The 16,286-nt window shown below is 40.4% G+C and overlaps 1 pseudogene; it reads left to right on the forward strand.

Moving 5' to 3' along the window:
• Positions 1-12,956: 12,956 nt before the first annotated feature.
• Positions 12,957-14,735, forward strand: LOC111753818 (cleavage stimulation factor subunit 2 tau variant-like; annotated as a pseudogene).
• The last annotated feature ends 1,551 nt before the right edge of the window (positions 14,736-16,286 follow it).

Raw genomic sequence — 16,286 nt, forward strand, 5'->3', positions numbered from 1 at the left:
ATTTGTTTTTGAGACAGCGTCTCACTCTGCAATTCAGAATGGCCTTGAACTCACCGTGTAGCCCAAGCCAAACTTGAAATTGTATCAATCCTCCTGCTTCAGCCTCCCAAGTGCTGGGATTATGGGGGTGTGTCATCACTTTGGGTTCTATCTTCTAATGACAACTTAAATGAGGAAAACCTTACAATTATCTATATATTTTGCAGTCTGGGGCTTTCTGCTCCTCTGTGCATTCCAAGTTTCCATTTAATATCACCTTTGTGATGAATCATCTTTTAACATTTTATGGAGTGCAGAACTTTTTGGTTACAAGAAATTATTTAAGGTTTTAGTTGTCTGAAAATGTATTTATTTTGCCTTCTTTTTATTTTAAAATTTTTTATTTTAAAGAGATTAAGGCAAAAGAGGACATAACAAAGCAGATCAGATCAGAACAATGCAAGTAACACAGCATTTTACCACAAGACAACCCATAATTAACAGAAACTACCATAGTTTCTCTTTCTTTGAAATAATTGAGCAAAGCTTCATATACGATAGTATCAAGCATAACAAAACAGTATAAAGCCACTCAAGAGAGTGAATGAATTACAGGGCTTTCAGAACCAAATAGCTGAGAATGAACAATGGCTACTATATTATCTCATTTTCCACAGAAAATTTGTTTACACTATCACACATAATAAAATCCAATAGGCTAAAATATGATAGAACCAATGGAAACAGAAGAACAAAAGCATGGTAGAACTTCAGAGTAAGATGATATTAAATCAACACTGGCAATTCTAATGTCTTGTTTTCTTTAAAATAGCTGTTTATACTATACAGATAATAAAAACGAACAAACTAGGTTAAAACCATTCCAACTAATGAGTGCACACATTATAAGGCTTCAGAGCAATGTAATGGGGAATCATACTCACTATAAACTCTTATATACTCTTACCATTTCTTACACTAGGGAGACTATTTGGTATTTATACATGTGGGTTTGATTTATTTCGCTTATGAGTATGGTCTCAAGCTGTGTCCATTTATTTATAAATATATCAATGTGATCATTATTTATAGCTGAGTAGTACTCCATTATATAAAAATACCACAAGTTTTTTATCCATTCCTCAGCTGATGGACACTTAGGTTGTTTCCAAGATCTGCCTATTACAAATTGTGTTGCTATAAACACGGATGCACATATATTACTTTGGTATGATGTTTTCAGTTCTTCTGGGAATATGCCCAGAAGTGGAATAGCTGGAACAAATGGGACTTCCAATCCCAGCTTTTTGAGAAATCTCCAGTCTGACCTCCACAATGGTTGCACCAGTCTACACTTCCACCCACAGTGCAGGAGAGTTCCTTTTTCCCCACAGCCTCTCCAGCATTTGTTGTTGGTAGTTTTCTTGATCCTGGCCATTCTTTCAGGAGTAAGATGAAATCTCAGTGTGGCTTTAATTTGCATTTCTCTAAAGAGTAATGATGATGAACATTTTTCATGTATTTATTTGCCATTTGTATTTCTTCATCTGAGAATTGTGTATTCATTTTAGATGCCCATTTTTGGATTGGATTTTTGAATTTGGGGGTCTGATTTTTAAAAATTCTTTATGTTTTAAATAGCAGTCCTTTGTCTGAGGGACAGTTCACTAAGATCTTTTCCAAGTTTTTGGGTTTTCTTTTCACTATGCTGGAGATTTCTTTTGACATGCAGAAACTTTTTAATAAGACACGATCCCAGTTATTGATTCTGGGAAGTGTTTCCCTTGTGGTTTGATTCCTGTTCATGAATTCTCTACCTACCCCTATGTCTTCAAGGTTTTTACCCAATTTCTCTTCCAATAGACTTAGTGTTTCTGTTTTAAGATTCAGATCTTTGATCCATTTAAATTTTAGTTTAGTACATGGTGATAGGCATGGGTCTAGATTTAGTTTTCAGCATATGGAGAGCCAGTTTTTCCAGCTTTATTTATTAAGGAGACTGTTGTTCTTCCAGTGGACATGTTTGGCCCCTTTATCCAAGATAAGGTGGTTGAGTGTGTTTGTAGTTGTCGTTGTTTCTTTTAGTCTATTCCATTGATCTCCGGCTCTGTTTTGATTCCAGTACCATGTTGATTTTTCTACAGTGGCTTTATAGTATAACTTCAAGTCAGGGATTGTGATGCCTCCTGCCTTGCCTTTGCTGCTTAGAACTGTCTTTGCTATTCTAGGTCTCTTCTGGTTCCAGATGAATTTTAGAAGTGATTTCTCTAGATCTATGAAGTATGTTGATGGTATTTTCATTCAGAACGCATTGAATCTGTATAATAGTTTTAGGAGAATGGCCATTTTCTCAATATTTATTCTTTCTATCCATGAGCAAGGGATGTCTTTCCGTTTTCTGAAATCCTCTTTAATTTCCTTTTTCAGTGTATTATAATTTTCCCTGTATAGATCTTTTACTTCTTTTGTGAAATTAATTCCTAAGTACTTCATTTTTTTTGGATATTAGTGTGAAGGCTATGGCTTTTATTTCTCTCTCAGTGATTTTGTTGTTAGTGTATAGAAATGCTATTGAGTTTTGAGTATTGATTTTGTACCCAGCTACATTGCTGAGTTTATTTATTGTATCTAGTAGTCTTTCAATGGAGTTTTGGGGGTCTTCTATGTAGAGTATCATGTCTTCTGCAAATAATGATAATTAAACAACTTCTTTTCCTATCATTACCCCTTTTATTTCTCTCTCTTGTCTAATTGCTCTGGCTAGTATTTCCAACACTGTATTGAATACGAGTGGTGATAATGGACATCCTTGTCTTGTTTCTGTTATAGGGTAAAAGCTTTCAGTTTTTGGCCATTTAATATGATGTTGGCTGTTGATTTGTCATAGATTGCTTTTATCATATTGATGTAAAGACCATCTATTCCAATTTTCTCTAAGTTTCTTATCATAAACAAACGTTGGACCTTATCAAAAGCTTTTTCTAAAACAAAACCATTTTCTGCATCTATAGAGATGATCATGTGGTTCTTATTTTTGGCTCTATTGATATGGTGTATTACTTTTATTTATTTGCATATGTTGAACCATCCCTGCATTCCTGGGATGAATCCCAGTTGGTCAGGGTGTATAATCTTTTTGATGATTTGCTGCATCCTACTTGCCAATGTTTTATTGAGGATTTTTGTATCTATGTTCATTAGGGAGACTGGCCTGTAGTTTTCTTTTTTGCTTGGGTCTTTCTCTGGTTTTGGTAGCAGGGTAATACTGTCTTCCAAGGATGTGTTAGGCAGAATTGCTTCCTTTTCAATTTTGTTGAAGAGTTTGAGGAGTCTTGGCATTAAATATTCTTTGATTTTCTTGTAGAATTCCACAGTGAATCTGTGTGGACATGGACTTTTCTTTGTTGATAAGGATTTAATTACATTTTCAGTTTTGATTGTTTAAATTGGGTTATTCAGCAGTTTTACATCTTCTTGACCCAGATTTGTTACTTCATATATTTCTAGGAATCTCCATTTCTTCTGTGTTATCAAACCTATGAGAGTAGATAGAGGTCTCTGAAATAGGTGTAGATGTTCTGTATTTCCACAGAGTCTGTAGTGATTTCACCTCATTCCTTTTTGCATTAATTTGAGGTTTTTTCTTTCCTTCTTAAAATAAGGTTGGCTAGGGGCGTGTCAATTTTATTTATTCTTTCAAAGAACCAACTCTTTGATTCATTGTCTTGTGTTTTTAGTCTCTATTGCATTAATTTCTGCTCTGACCTTTACAATTTTCTCCCTTTTTTTTTTTTTTTTGCTTTGGGCTTGACTTGCTCTTCTTTTTCTAGATGGTTGTGGTGTAACATCAGATTGTTTATTTGTGTTCATTCTGTTTTCCTGATGTGGGAATTCACCACAATGTTTCCCTCTAAGGACTGCTTTCATTGCATCCCACAGATTCCAGTAAGATGTATTTGTGTTTTCGTTTGCTTGTAAATATTGTTTAAATTCTTCTTTGATTTCCTCTGTGACCCACTGATTGCTTAGGAGTGTATTATTCAATTTCCATTTTTGTGGGGTTTTTGCAGTTTCATTTGTCATTAATTTCTAGTTTCATGGTGCTATGGTCCAATAACATGAAAGGGAAAATTTCAACTCTTTTGTATTTATTTAAATATGTTCTCTGAGTTAATATATGGTCTATTTTAGAGAATGTGCTGCTGAGAAGAATGTGTATTCTGTTGTTGGGTGGAACACTCTGTATATGTCTATGAAGTCCATCTGTTCACAAGTGTGATTCATTTCTGTTATTTCTTTGCTGATTTTTTGTCTAGTTGATCTGTCCCTTTATGTTAATGGCACCTTAGTCTCCTTGTTATAATTGTGTTATTGCTTATTTGATTTTTCATTTCTGTTAATACTTGCTTTGTATAGCTGGGTGCTCTGGAATTTGGTGCATATAAATTTAAAATTGTTATCTCTTCCTCTTGAAGTTTTCCCCTAACTAGTATGTAGTGGCCTTCTTTATCTCTTCTGATTGGTTTGAAGTTCACATTGTCTGAAAACAGAATAGCTACCACTGCTTTTTTGGGGCATATCCTGTTGCATGGAGTATTGTTTTTCATCTTTTGACTTTCAGTCTATGAGTTTCCTTTTGAGTTAGATGGGTTTCTTGTATACAACATATGGTTGGATGTTGTTTCTTGATCCATTCTGCTAGTCTGTTACTTTTAATTGGTGAATTGAGGCCATTTACATTAATGGTTATAATGTTATATGTTGGTTTATTGTTGACATGTTTCTGCTGTTGATTCTTTACCTTTCCACTCTGTTTGTCTGCCTTGTTTAGTGGTTTTTTTCCTATGTCTATCTAGAATGTCTTTCAGTATTCTTTGCAGGGTTGGCTTGGTGATCATGAAATTCTTCAGCTGTTCCTTGTCATGGAAGTATCTTATTTCTCCATCTATTTTGAAGGACAGTTTTGCAGGCTATATCAGTCTAGGTTGGAAGCCATTTTCCTTTAGGATCTGAAATACTTTGCTCCATGCTCTTCTTGATGTCTTTGTGCTGAGAAATCTGCTGTGATTCTGATAGGCTTTCCTTTATAGGTAATCTGTCTTTTCTCTCTAGCAGCTTTTAATATTCTGTTTTTATGTTGGATTTCTGGGATGGTGATTATTATATATCTGGGTGTAGTTTTATTTTGGTTATGGCTATTTGGAGTTCTATATGCTTCACTGATCCTGATGTCAGTTTCCATCCTCATATTTGGTAAATTTTTAGCCATTACTTCTCTAAATATTCTCTTCACATCCTTTATGTTTTGCCCTTCTTTTTCATTTATACCCATCAATCTTATGTTGTTTTCTTTGCATCATCTTGCAGCTGTTGAATTGTTATTTCCTGATTCCTTGTTATTTTAAAAACATCTTTCCTTTCCCGTTCACAACTGCAATCTTTTCTTCAAGGTCTGAAATTTTATCTTCACTTTTGTTGAGGCGGTTTTGACAACTTTCAATGGAATTTTTGACTTCCTGTGTATCTCTCTGAATCTGCTGCATGCATTCTGTTTGTTTCTTATATTTGTCTTTCAGGGTTTCTATCTTTTTCATTGTTCCTCTAATTTTTTAACTTTGTCTTCTTTAGATTTGTTCTGCATTTCTTTAATTACATTTATCATTTCTTCTTTTACCTGGGAGACTATTTCTGATTTGAGTTCTTTAATAGCTTCCCATAGTTGTTTCTTTATTTCAATTGCTATCATTTCAGGTATTTCAGGTATATGGTTCACATTTTCTTCTGTGTCCATATCTCCTAGGCTTGTTTGAGTTGGGCTGGAAGTTTCAAATTGCATTTTGGTCTTTTTTTGGTCATTTTCCTATATTTCTAGGTTTCCAACAATGTTCCAAAGTACTATTGGGATTCAACTTATGCACATTTGGCTCCTTTGTTCCTGTACGTTGGGATTCAACTCGTGCACATTTGGCTCCTTTTATTGAATTCAGGGCCCTGCTAGCTGCTTGGAGGTCGCTGGGCATGGCCAACCCCCTTCCTCTTATTCCTTGAGTCTGAACCTGCCTGTTTTAGTTTTGGACCTTCCCTTGTGCTCACCCTCCTCATGACCTGGATCCACACTTTGATCCTCGTCTGACTCTGAGATGGACCCCATAGGTGCAGGTTTCTGTGTGTGGTTCCATGCAGCTGGTTAATGGGGCCCCAGGGTCTTTGTTGCTTCTGGAAGGCTTGGTGCACATGAAGGGGTTAAGACCTTGGCTGTTTACCATCTTTCTGCGCCTTGATCCAGTGGCTGTGGTTGGGAACCTGGGCATAGCCTGTGAGCGTCCGCTGTTGTCTGCTGGCCACAGTACTACCTCATCCCCATGGACTATCCAACCCATGCAGGACTGGCTTTTACCTCCTGCCTCCTCACCTTGGACAGCACGCTCACCCACAGCATCCTTATAGTTTCCTCAAGTTCTGCGGGCTTTGCCTCAGAATCCACGTTTTCTGTGCCCTGTCTCCACCTCTCTGAATTCATATCTGGACCTTGAACTGATGAATTTGCACTGTTCTCCTTTAGCTTTCTGGTGGCTCTTATACCTGGGGCCCCAGGTGTGATCTCCTATCTGCATGGCATGGCTGCTGCTCTCAGGATTCACTCTGCCTGGGGCCCAAAACTAAAGCCTTTCCCACCTGTGGGGATTTCACCCTTGCTCTTTATGTACTTGGCTGGATTTTGAACCGTGTGCCTTGTATCTTTATCTTGGCTTTTCCTTATTGCCGAACTAGGCAATGTGCATTAATTACAAAGAAGTGGATAAATATGTCATGAGAAGAACTTACGATTTCAGTAAAATAATCAGCTGTGTAACCCAAAAATTGTCTCATCAGATGTACTGGAGCTGCATATGTGTACATACATGGGCTGATCCAAAAATATGGTGCATATTTAAGTAAAAATTTGTACAGTAAGACACTCAACATTTCCATAACTTAGAAATGGTTATTTTGCCAAATATGGATGAGACAAACTGACCTAGATAGGTGCGGTGTTGAAGCTTCGAACATGACTCCAGCAAGAGTTCACTCAAACCCACTTTCCTTAGTGACACAGCCTTGCTAAAAAAAGAGAGCACTTGGACATTCATAGGAACAATGAATTGGTTCTGATGGCCCATAGGACTTTGCACAAAGAGCTGCTTTTTTTTTTTATTGGTACCGGGATCAAACTCATGACCATGCACTTGCAAGACAGGCATTTATACCTGCTGAGCTAACTCCCCAGCCCCCAAAGAGCTGCTTTTTACTGGGGCTCTTCATCAGGGAGTCTGGCCAGTCTGGAAAATGTAAACCAGACAAGGTCTGTCTTCCACTCTTTTCTTTCTTTCTTTCTTTCTTTCTTTCTTTCTTTCTTTCTTTCTTCTTTCTTTCTGCCTTTCTGCCTTCCTTCTTTCCTTCCTTCCTTCCTTCCTTCCTTCCTTCCTTCCTTCCTTCCTTCCTTCTCCTCTTCCTCCTTCTTGATTTTTGTTTTTTTGGGACAAGGTCTTGCCATGTGATCCAGGCTGGACTCAAACTCATTGTGATCTTCCTGCCTCAGCCTCATGAGTCCTGGGATTATAGGCACACACCACCATGCCTGGCTACTTTCTTTGTTTTTTATACTTACTTTGTATTGTTCTTTGTCTCAACGTATAGTGCAGGCTGGCCTTGAACTCACTCTACAGCCCAGGCTGGCCTCAAACTTGTGGCAATTCTCCTACCTTAGCTTCCTGAGCACTGAGATGATAGGTGTGCGTCACCACTCCCAGCTCCACTCTACTCTAAACTATTCAGTGTCCTTTTTGTCCTTCTACATGTGTGAGTTTGGCAGTGCCTGTCAAGGAGCAATGGAGTTTTGTTTCTAAGTAAGTTACCCTATGGTCTCAGGCCTGGTAAATGGAACTTCTGGGAAATATTAATTCATAATAAAGGAAGGACTGAGCAGAGGCTGCTGCAGGGCATCTAGCTACAGCATGTGCCCGGCCCTACACCAGGAGAGCAAAGGTGGTCACATAGTTCACACAGCCTCGGGGATCAAGTATGCGGGCAGCGCTTGCTTTTCTGATCTGCATCTCTGGTGTACAGCTCATGGAGTTGGATCAGCGGCCACACCCATGCTACAAAGCCCTTCCCATTTGGCCCTTATGCAAAGTATTGTATTACTAAATACTCTCAGCTGGGCATGGTGGCACATGTCTGTCTTTTCAGCATTTGGGAGGCTGAGGCCGGAGGAACTATATAGTGCGACACTGTCACAAAAAAAAATCTCTCAGGTCTTCAGTGCTGGTCATGGTTAGCTGATGAAGGCACACAGAAGGGATTTTATTTCTTTTCCTCTGCTCAAGTAATTTTATTTTCATAACATGGATCCTATCATTTGCCTAGAAGAATACATGGTTAATTGCTTTTGTTTTCTTGATGTGCATATCCTCATCTTTACTTCTCTAAAACCAGATGTATGAATTATTTTAAAATCATCCTGAGAAGTTCAAGAAGTGTTTGGACATGTGCAGTAGCCCGGCAGCCAGTCCTCAGTGTCCAGCTTGGCACATGGTCTAGGACCCAGCAGTAGAGACAGCCAGGTTGCCAAGCCCTCTCTATGGCCTTGAATCTTCAAACTGACTCTATATTGTCTGAATAAATTTGCATTTGTTTTGTAGTACTGGGAATCAAACCGAGGGCCTTGTGCATGCTTGGCAAGCATTGTACCACTGAGCTACATCCCTAGTTTCCCTCTATGAACTTGTTACTTATGAGAACAGGAAAAGATTTTTCAAAAAGAGACATTGGTTTGCAGATGTCACTTTTTCATACATGGAAAGAGACATGTAAACTCACCTGGACACAGAAAACAGAATTCTGAAATAAAGATTTTGCATAACCAGTGATTGCATTTAAAATTTAACTTGGCATTTTTCTGTGAACCAAAAACTGTTCTTAAAAATACAGGTTTTTAAAATAAAAGCAAAGCCAACCAAATAAGACCTTGTCAATAAGAAACCACAATGAAAAATTACTTGGGACGTCTTAGTTTCTCGGGCTCTCCTTTAGTCATATAGAATCACTCTATTAGAGCACAGCATATAACAGAGACTGAAAAAGAACCTAGTATTTACTGATTGCCTACTAAGTGCTAAAGAGTTTTATTGACATTACCTCTTTTAATCCTTACTACTGTGCCATTTTATAGATGAGAAAAAGGAGGAGGTTTGTATCTAGTGCCATTCGATTCCAGGCATACAGGATCCCGCTGGTCTTTTGTACACACTTCCCTCACTCATTATGTTTAGATACTCATTCTTCAAAACTTTCCTTTTTGTTTGGTTAGATTTTTTTCTTAATGCTGGGGATCAAACCTAGGATCTTGCATGTGCTAGGCCAACAATCTACCACACAGCTATATCCTCAGCCATAAATACTAAATTTTATTTATTTGTTTATCTATTTAGGTTTTTTGAGACAGGGTCTTGCTGTGTAGTCTAGGCTGGCCTTGAACTCACTATGTATGTAGCTGAGGCTGGCCTGGAACTTGTGGCTATCCTCCTGCCTCAGCTTCCCAAGTGCAGGGATTGTTGGCATGCACCAACAAACCTGGTCTATATACTAAGTTTTAAATATTCATCCAGTTTCTTAGCTCTTCTGCACACATTGCACAAGTGATATCATTTGCCAAAGCCTCAGGGTCAGAATCAAGTGAGATTTAAATTCAGATTATCCTGCGTCCCTGAGTAAAGAAATAATTATGAGAGAAATAAGGATTCAAGGAAAAACTAAAATTGACTGACTATAAGTACTATAAATCCGTAGATCAAGAATCTTCACCTAAGAGTTCTAAAGTTTTTAGAGGCAGGGATGATTACAGGTGTGTGCACAGAGGCACATATATGTGCACAGATTTTTATAGTAGGTGCAGAACCACAAAACTTAAGAAATGGCAGGGACTGTGAATGAGAAAACTTTAGACCCACAGATAGGTGCCTGTGCAAACATTCATTCTCAGGAGCCCGGATTCCCAGGCAAATGAATGCTCATTCCATGACTAAGGTTAACTCAGTCATTTTCTTTCGCTTTTCTAGTCTCCAGTTAAGATCTTCAAATCAATCCCTTTGCAGTCATCTGGGTCAAGGGATGGCTTGTGTGAGATTTTACAAACAAGGCAGCACCGGGTTGTGGGAACCCAGTCTTGGCCCTCAATTCTGGCTGTGGAACCACTGAATGAAATAATTCATTCTGGCAATTGTCATTCTTATTGGTTTCCTTGGATTCACAGGGCACATAATATATAGGTCTTAGTAATTTCAGTCAGGTGTGGTTCCATCAGAAGTTGGGTTCACGTTTAATGTACGCATTAGCTGTGAAGTGACAGCTCCAATTTCACTGGTTCAACAGAGCTGATGTATTCTTGGCTGTATTTTGCACACAGCTAATTAGATACAGTTTCCTTTTTTTCATTTTTTTTTATTTAAGGAGAAAAAGGAAAAAAAAACAGAAAAAGGGTACAAGTAATACAAAATTTAAAAAAATAAACAGTAAGAAATCACTAGTTAATAGATTACATATTGTCATCTTAGAAATAGTTGTTCAAGTTACAAAATTAAAGCATACAAAGTGGACCTTCAAACATTGAGAGTGCAAACAGTTTTGTTCAATGATCCAAAAAACCCTCAGTAATATGGTTATCTATCTTATACACTTCAACATATATGCAGTTATAACCTTTAGAGCACTTAGATACAGTTTTCAACTCAGGAACCTCTGGTTGTAGTCCAGGAACTGCTCAGGTAAGTGTAGACATGAATTTGGCCAAACCAGAATCTAGCTCCTCTGTGGCCTGAAACAAAGAAAGCAAGCCAGCCGGCAGGGGTCACAGTACAGTTCAGGGTTCTTTGCAGCCTGCTCCTCTGGGTCCGCATTGGCACATCCTTACCAGTGGCCAGAGAGACTGCAGTCTCCTTTTTTGCTTTCTGGGTCTGCTTGCTTGCAATTGATAACTAGAGGCCAGTTAGCTCGAAGGAGGTCAGCTTTAAAGGCAGAGCTGGACGCAATTTCGGTTTATTTTGCTGCAGGACGCAGAAGCTCCCAAATACACCATGCTGAGCGAGTATCAGGTTGTACCACAGAGCCTCTGCCTCCTACGGGCAAACGTGCCGGCTGTTTTCAGCTACTAAGCACACGGGATCATAAACTACAGTGACCATTTGCAGTCATTAACGAGAATACTTTTAACTCTAAAGGATTATGAAAAGTAAGTTGTCGATAAGTTATCTGAAAACAGAAGCAGTGTATTCTGCAGCGTCATGATCCTTTTAAAAATTCATGCATTTAAATTTTTAAAAATCTGAATTAATTCCATTGATACACTTTTGATACACATAATGATGGCTTTCATCATAGGAAATTTGTGCCTGCGTGTGATATATCTTGATTCTTCGTTTTCCCCCAGTTCCCTTCTTTCCCGTCAACCATTCTTCTCCTCCCTATTTACAAAGCTTTGTTTCCATTTCTTCTTCTATTCTTTATCCTCTTTTGCCTTTCTTTCCTCCTCCCACTTCCCCTTCCCATTTGAACATTTTTTTTCCTGCTTCCCAATATCTGTCCTCTATTTTGCTACTTATTTGTGCTTTCAGTTTCTCAGGAAAAGCATAAGCATAGAAATATTTTAATGGAGCACCCCGAGATATTTTTTATGGTAACATGTCAGCAATTTTTAAAATCCCAATTCTTTTCCTCTCAGAAGTCCATCTTGGCGACTTTCTTTCTTTTTTCCTTTTTTTGATACTAGGAATGCAATTGGCAACTTTCTTTTTAAATAATAACACAGCTCCAGTAACGTTTTTAAAATGTCATTAAAGCTTCCTGTAACAAGTATATCCAGAAAGAGTGGCTTAGGTACCTTAAGAAAACTTTTTGTAAAAAAAGATAATCCACTAATTTTGACCTCAAACTGGTATGAAAACAACTCTCTTCCATTTTATTTTATTTTTTCCTCTTCCAATTTAAAGGTATTTTATACCTCCTACTTGCAGTAAGTAAAATTCAATTAACTATGAGATTTGAAAAGGAAAAGCTCAAATCACATCAACAAATTTTCCTCTAATAAGACAATGGTAATTCATTTCAATGGGTTTCCCCAAAATTAAATTAGATTAAATTTAATTAATCTATAGCAAATGAATTTGACTTTACTAACCTCATTGGATGCACTTATTTGTAGTCAGATTATGTGACACAGCTGGAAGTCCTGAATACAGTATTTTTCTAAGGCAAGGCAAATTAGATTACACATAAAGCATAGACATTAGCACAGTTATAAAGGGAATATGACCAATACATGCAAATCCACTTTTTAAAGTGATACATCCCAAGCTATACAAAATTTAATTTCATATCCTATTCAAAAGAAAACATGTTTGACACTAAGCTTAGAAGCATAATTGCTGTATTACATTTTTCCAATAATGTGAAGACTGCTGTATTTTTAGACACTTTGTATAATGAGTTTTTTGTTGTTTGTTTTCTGGTACCATGAATTGAACTCAAGAGCTTGTGCTTGCCAGGCTTACACACTTGTTGCTTCTGAGCTATACCTCCAGCCCTTGAATAATGTTTTGAACAAAATTTTAAAAGGGATACTATTAGCTAGCTACCACTACTGTGTTCAGTAAGTGTACAAAGGAAGAAATTCACAAAGGGAACATAATAAAAACTAAACCTATTAATTATTGCATTTAATGAAAAATAAAGTCGAGCAGTTCTGAATATACTCATTAACAGTGATATGTATATTCATTTTATAACCACTCGCTTGATGAACATACCAACATTATGTATGATTTGTTTTTGTCCCTATACCTTCCCCAACGACATTAAGGAATAGTTTTCTTTTGAATCCAAAGTAAAATGATGTTTACACTTAGAAAAATCGAGTCAGATCGGCTATGTGGAAAACTAGAATCATGACAAGTTTGTCCGTGAGAGACCCAGCGATGATTGAGCTCCACGTTCCGTGTTCCTGGGAAACACTCTGTGTGAGGCACCTGAGGAGGAGCTAAAGGACGTTTTCTCAAATGTTGGCTCTGTTGTCAGTTTATGGGTCATACATGATAGACGGGAAAGCCCAAGGGCCAGGGCTTTTACAGAACTGAAGACCAGGGGACCACACTCAGTGCCATGCAGAACCTCAGTGGGCCAGTGCTTCAGGTGGACAGAGCAGTTGGTAAAGAGAATAAGGAGTTAAAGAGCCTGAGGCCTACAGCCCGCAACACTGACTCTCCCTATGGGGATCCCACCCATCCAGAAGAGGCCCCTGAATTGATCACCGGAGCAGTAGCCAGTCTTCTTCCAGAGCAGCTGTTTGAGCTGATGAAGCAGATGAAGCTCTGTATGCACAACAGTCACCAGGAAGCTCGGAACATGTTACTTCAGAACCCACAGCTGGCTTATGTACCAGTGCAGGTGCGAGTGCGCATGAGAATTATGGATACTGAGATTGTCCTGAGAGTTCAAGGACATGCAAGATATATGTCACCCCACTGATCCCAGGCAAGGCTCAATCTGTCTGTGGCCCTGGCCCTGGCCTTTTTTTTGTCTCTGGCCCAAGCCCTGTTTCTGGCCTAGGTCCCGGGCTTTGCTCAGGATCCAATGTTCTGTTGAACCAATGGAATCCTCCAGCCCCTCAGCCTCAGCATGTGGCAAGAAGACTGGTGAAAGACATTCCTCCTCTGATGCAGACTCCTGTCCCTGTTGGAATTCCAGCTCCAGAGCCTATAGCAGCTACCGTTCCTGGACCTGGACCTGTTTCCTTAACTGCAGGGCAATGCAGCCACAAGTTGGACTGCCAAGGGTTGGCCTGATCCCTTTAGAGTGGGGACAAGTGCAGATGGCAGATCTCAGAGCTCCTATACCTTATGGCCCCATGACTGCTGCTGGCCTACCTCCTTGAAGAATATTAGGAGGTGCTCCAAACAACCCACATGGAGGGGCTTTGCTTTCAGTTACTGAAGAAGAAGAACCAAGAGGTTATCTGGGTCCATCCCATCAGGGTCCTCCCATACACCATGCCTCTGGTCATGATAACCATGGCCCTTCTGCACATGATACGAGAGAGGACCCATGGCAGATACCAGACTGCTAATGAGAGAGCACAGAGCACCTATGATCGATCAAAGGGGTCTGTCTACCTGTGGTTGGTGGACAAGTTAGAGAGTCTTGAGGGATGGACACTCAAGAAATGGAAACTGAGGCTTTAGAGACCCAAGTAATGGAGCAAAGAGGAACAAAGACCTGTGCTATGGAAAGCAGAGGGATGGAAGCAAGAGGAACAGGTGCAAGAGGATTGGAAATGTGGGGCCTTGGACCTAGTTCTAGAGGCCCTATGACTGGTGGAATCAGGGACCTGGTCCCATTAATATAGGGGCAGGTGGCCCCCAAGGACTTAGACAGATCCCAAGCACATCAGGTGCAGGAAATCCTGGGGGCAGCTTGCAGGGGTAGGCATGCAGGGAGGAGGAATGCAGGGGACAGGCATGCAGGGGGCAAGCAAGCAAGGTGGAACCCAGCCTAGCAGTTTTGGTCCTGGGCAGAGCCAGGTAACTCCTCAAGATCAAGAAAAAGCAGCTTTGATCATGCAGGTTCTCCACCTGATTGCAGATCAGGTTGCCATGCTGCCTCCAGAGCAAAGGCAGAGTATCCTGATTTTAAAAGAACAAGTCCAGAAATTCATTGGAGCTTCTTGAAAGGTTTTGAGAAATATTTGGCTCATAAAGTAAACTTTGTACTGTGGAAGAGGAGTGCAGAAAGTTGACTTCTCATGCCTGCCTTCTGCCGATTAGTTTCCCTCTTAGAAACTGTTCTCTGTTCTTATGTTTTCACTTTTTTCTGTTTTTACTTTTAATTGAGGGTAACGAGGACAAGGAGTTGGTCTGTTCATTTTAAGTCACTGTAAATTGACCGGCGCAGCCCCCCAATGAGACAGAGGATGCTCTTGTGGGTAACAGGAACTGCCGCTTTATTTATGCGGGCTCTGGTTTATATATTCGGCCGTGACCAATCACAGGCTGCCACGAGGAAGCAGGGTGGGAATGGGACGCAGGCTCTGGCTAATATATCCAGCTGTGGCCAATCAGGGGTTGCCACAGAGTCAGCACGGGGCGAATACGGAGTGAGCACAAGGTGTGCACGGGGTGGCTAGTTTAGAGAGGGATGCAACGCATTGCGGAAGCTGACATGGTCTTATCGTCCCGGGCGGGGTGTGTTGAGCGCCTGCGCCCGACATCTCCCCCTTTCTTTATAACTGACGCAGGGTCTCCTGGGGTCGGTGCCCCTTGTGAGGTGTCACGCTGCAGTCATGACAGTGCCTCACTACTCGTTGGAGCTCTTTTGGAGGGGGTGGAAGTATTGTTTTATGAGCCCAACCTGCATGCTCATCGACTTGGAGACCGGGGTGTCTCCTGGCCAAGGACGACACCCCCTGCGATGCTTTGCTCCACACCTGCGTCACAGCATGGCGAGCCATGCTGCCGGGCTTTGACTGGATTCTACGGCCAACAATGCTTGTTTGATAACTACTTTGTCCCTATTCCTTTGTCTGCGAATCCGACCGAGCAGAAGTAGACTGCCGAATGCGGCAAATGTAGCCATGGTAGCCAGAGCCCCTATTCCTGCCCATTCTTTTTATGAAAGAGAAAGCTTTATGGATCCAATTGGAGAGTATTGCGCATGAGCTGGATCACAGGAAACTTGTCTGGGTCTACCATAACTGGAATCGGTATGAACTGAGGTACCTGCATAACGACAGCTGAAAGCGTACTGTTATCCCAACATTGTAACATATAACAGGTTGCGGTGGAGCAATTCAGAAAAGTCATATTTGTGGTGTTTATGGTGGCCAGGGAGAATCCCCATAATATCTCCTGGGAGTATCCATCCAGGGGGTCACAGGCGGTAAACTGGAGGACCCTTGCCCAGATAGGGGTGCAGAAGGGTCCCCGGGGCCTCCGAGCTGGCACGCCCTTAATCGCGGCGGGCTCGACTTGGGCCCCCTACAAGGGGTCAATCCAAGAGGAGAGGTAGGTAGTTTTTAGGGGAATGCATCCTGATAATGTAGAGGGACTGAAGCAAAGAGTGCTATTGAGGGAAAAGGAGGTGTTATACCAGCGACTTGCGGTGGAGTTAGCGTCTGGGATGCAGGGAAGATTGTGCCCACACCGAGAGGCGAAAAAGGATGGGGAGATGGGGACTAAGTGTGTGGACCGGCTGAGGGATTGGCCAGGCACGAGCGATGTCCC

Source organism: Cavia porcellus, unplaced genomic scaffold, assembly GCF_034190915.1.
Source record: "Cavia porcellus strain 051 isolate PalLab524CR breed Dunkin Hartley unplaced genomic scaffold, mCavPor4.1 scaffold_3, whole genome shotgun sequence".
In the NCBI taxonomy this organism is placed as follows: Eukaryota; Metazoa; Chordata; class Mammalia; order Rodentia; family Caviidae; genus Cavia; species Cavia porcellus.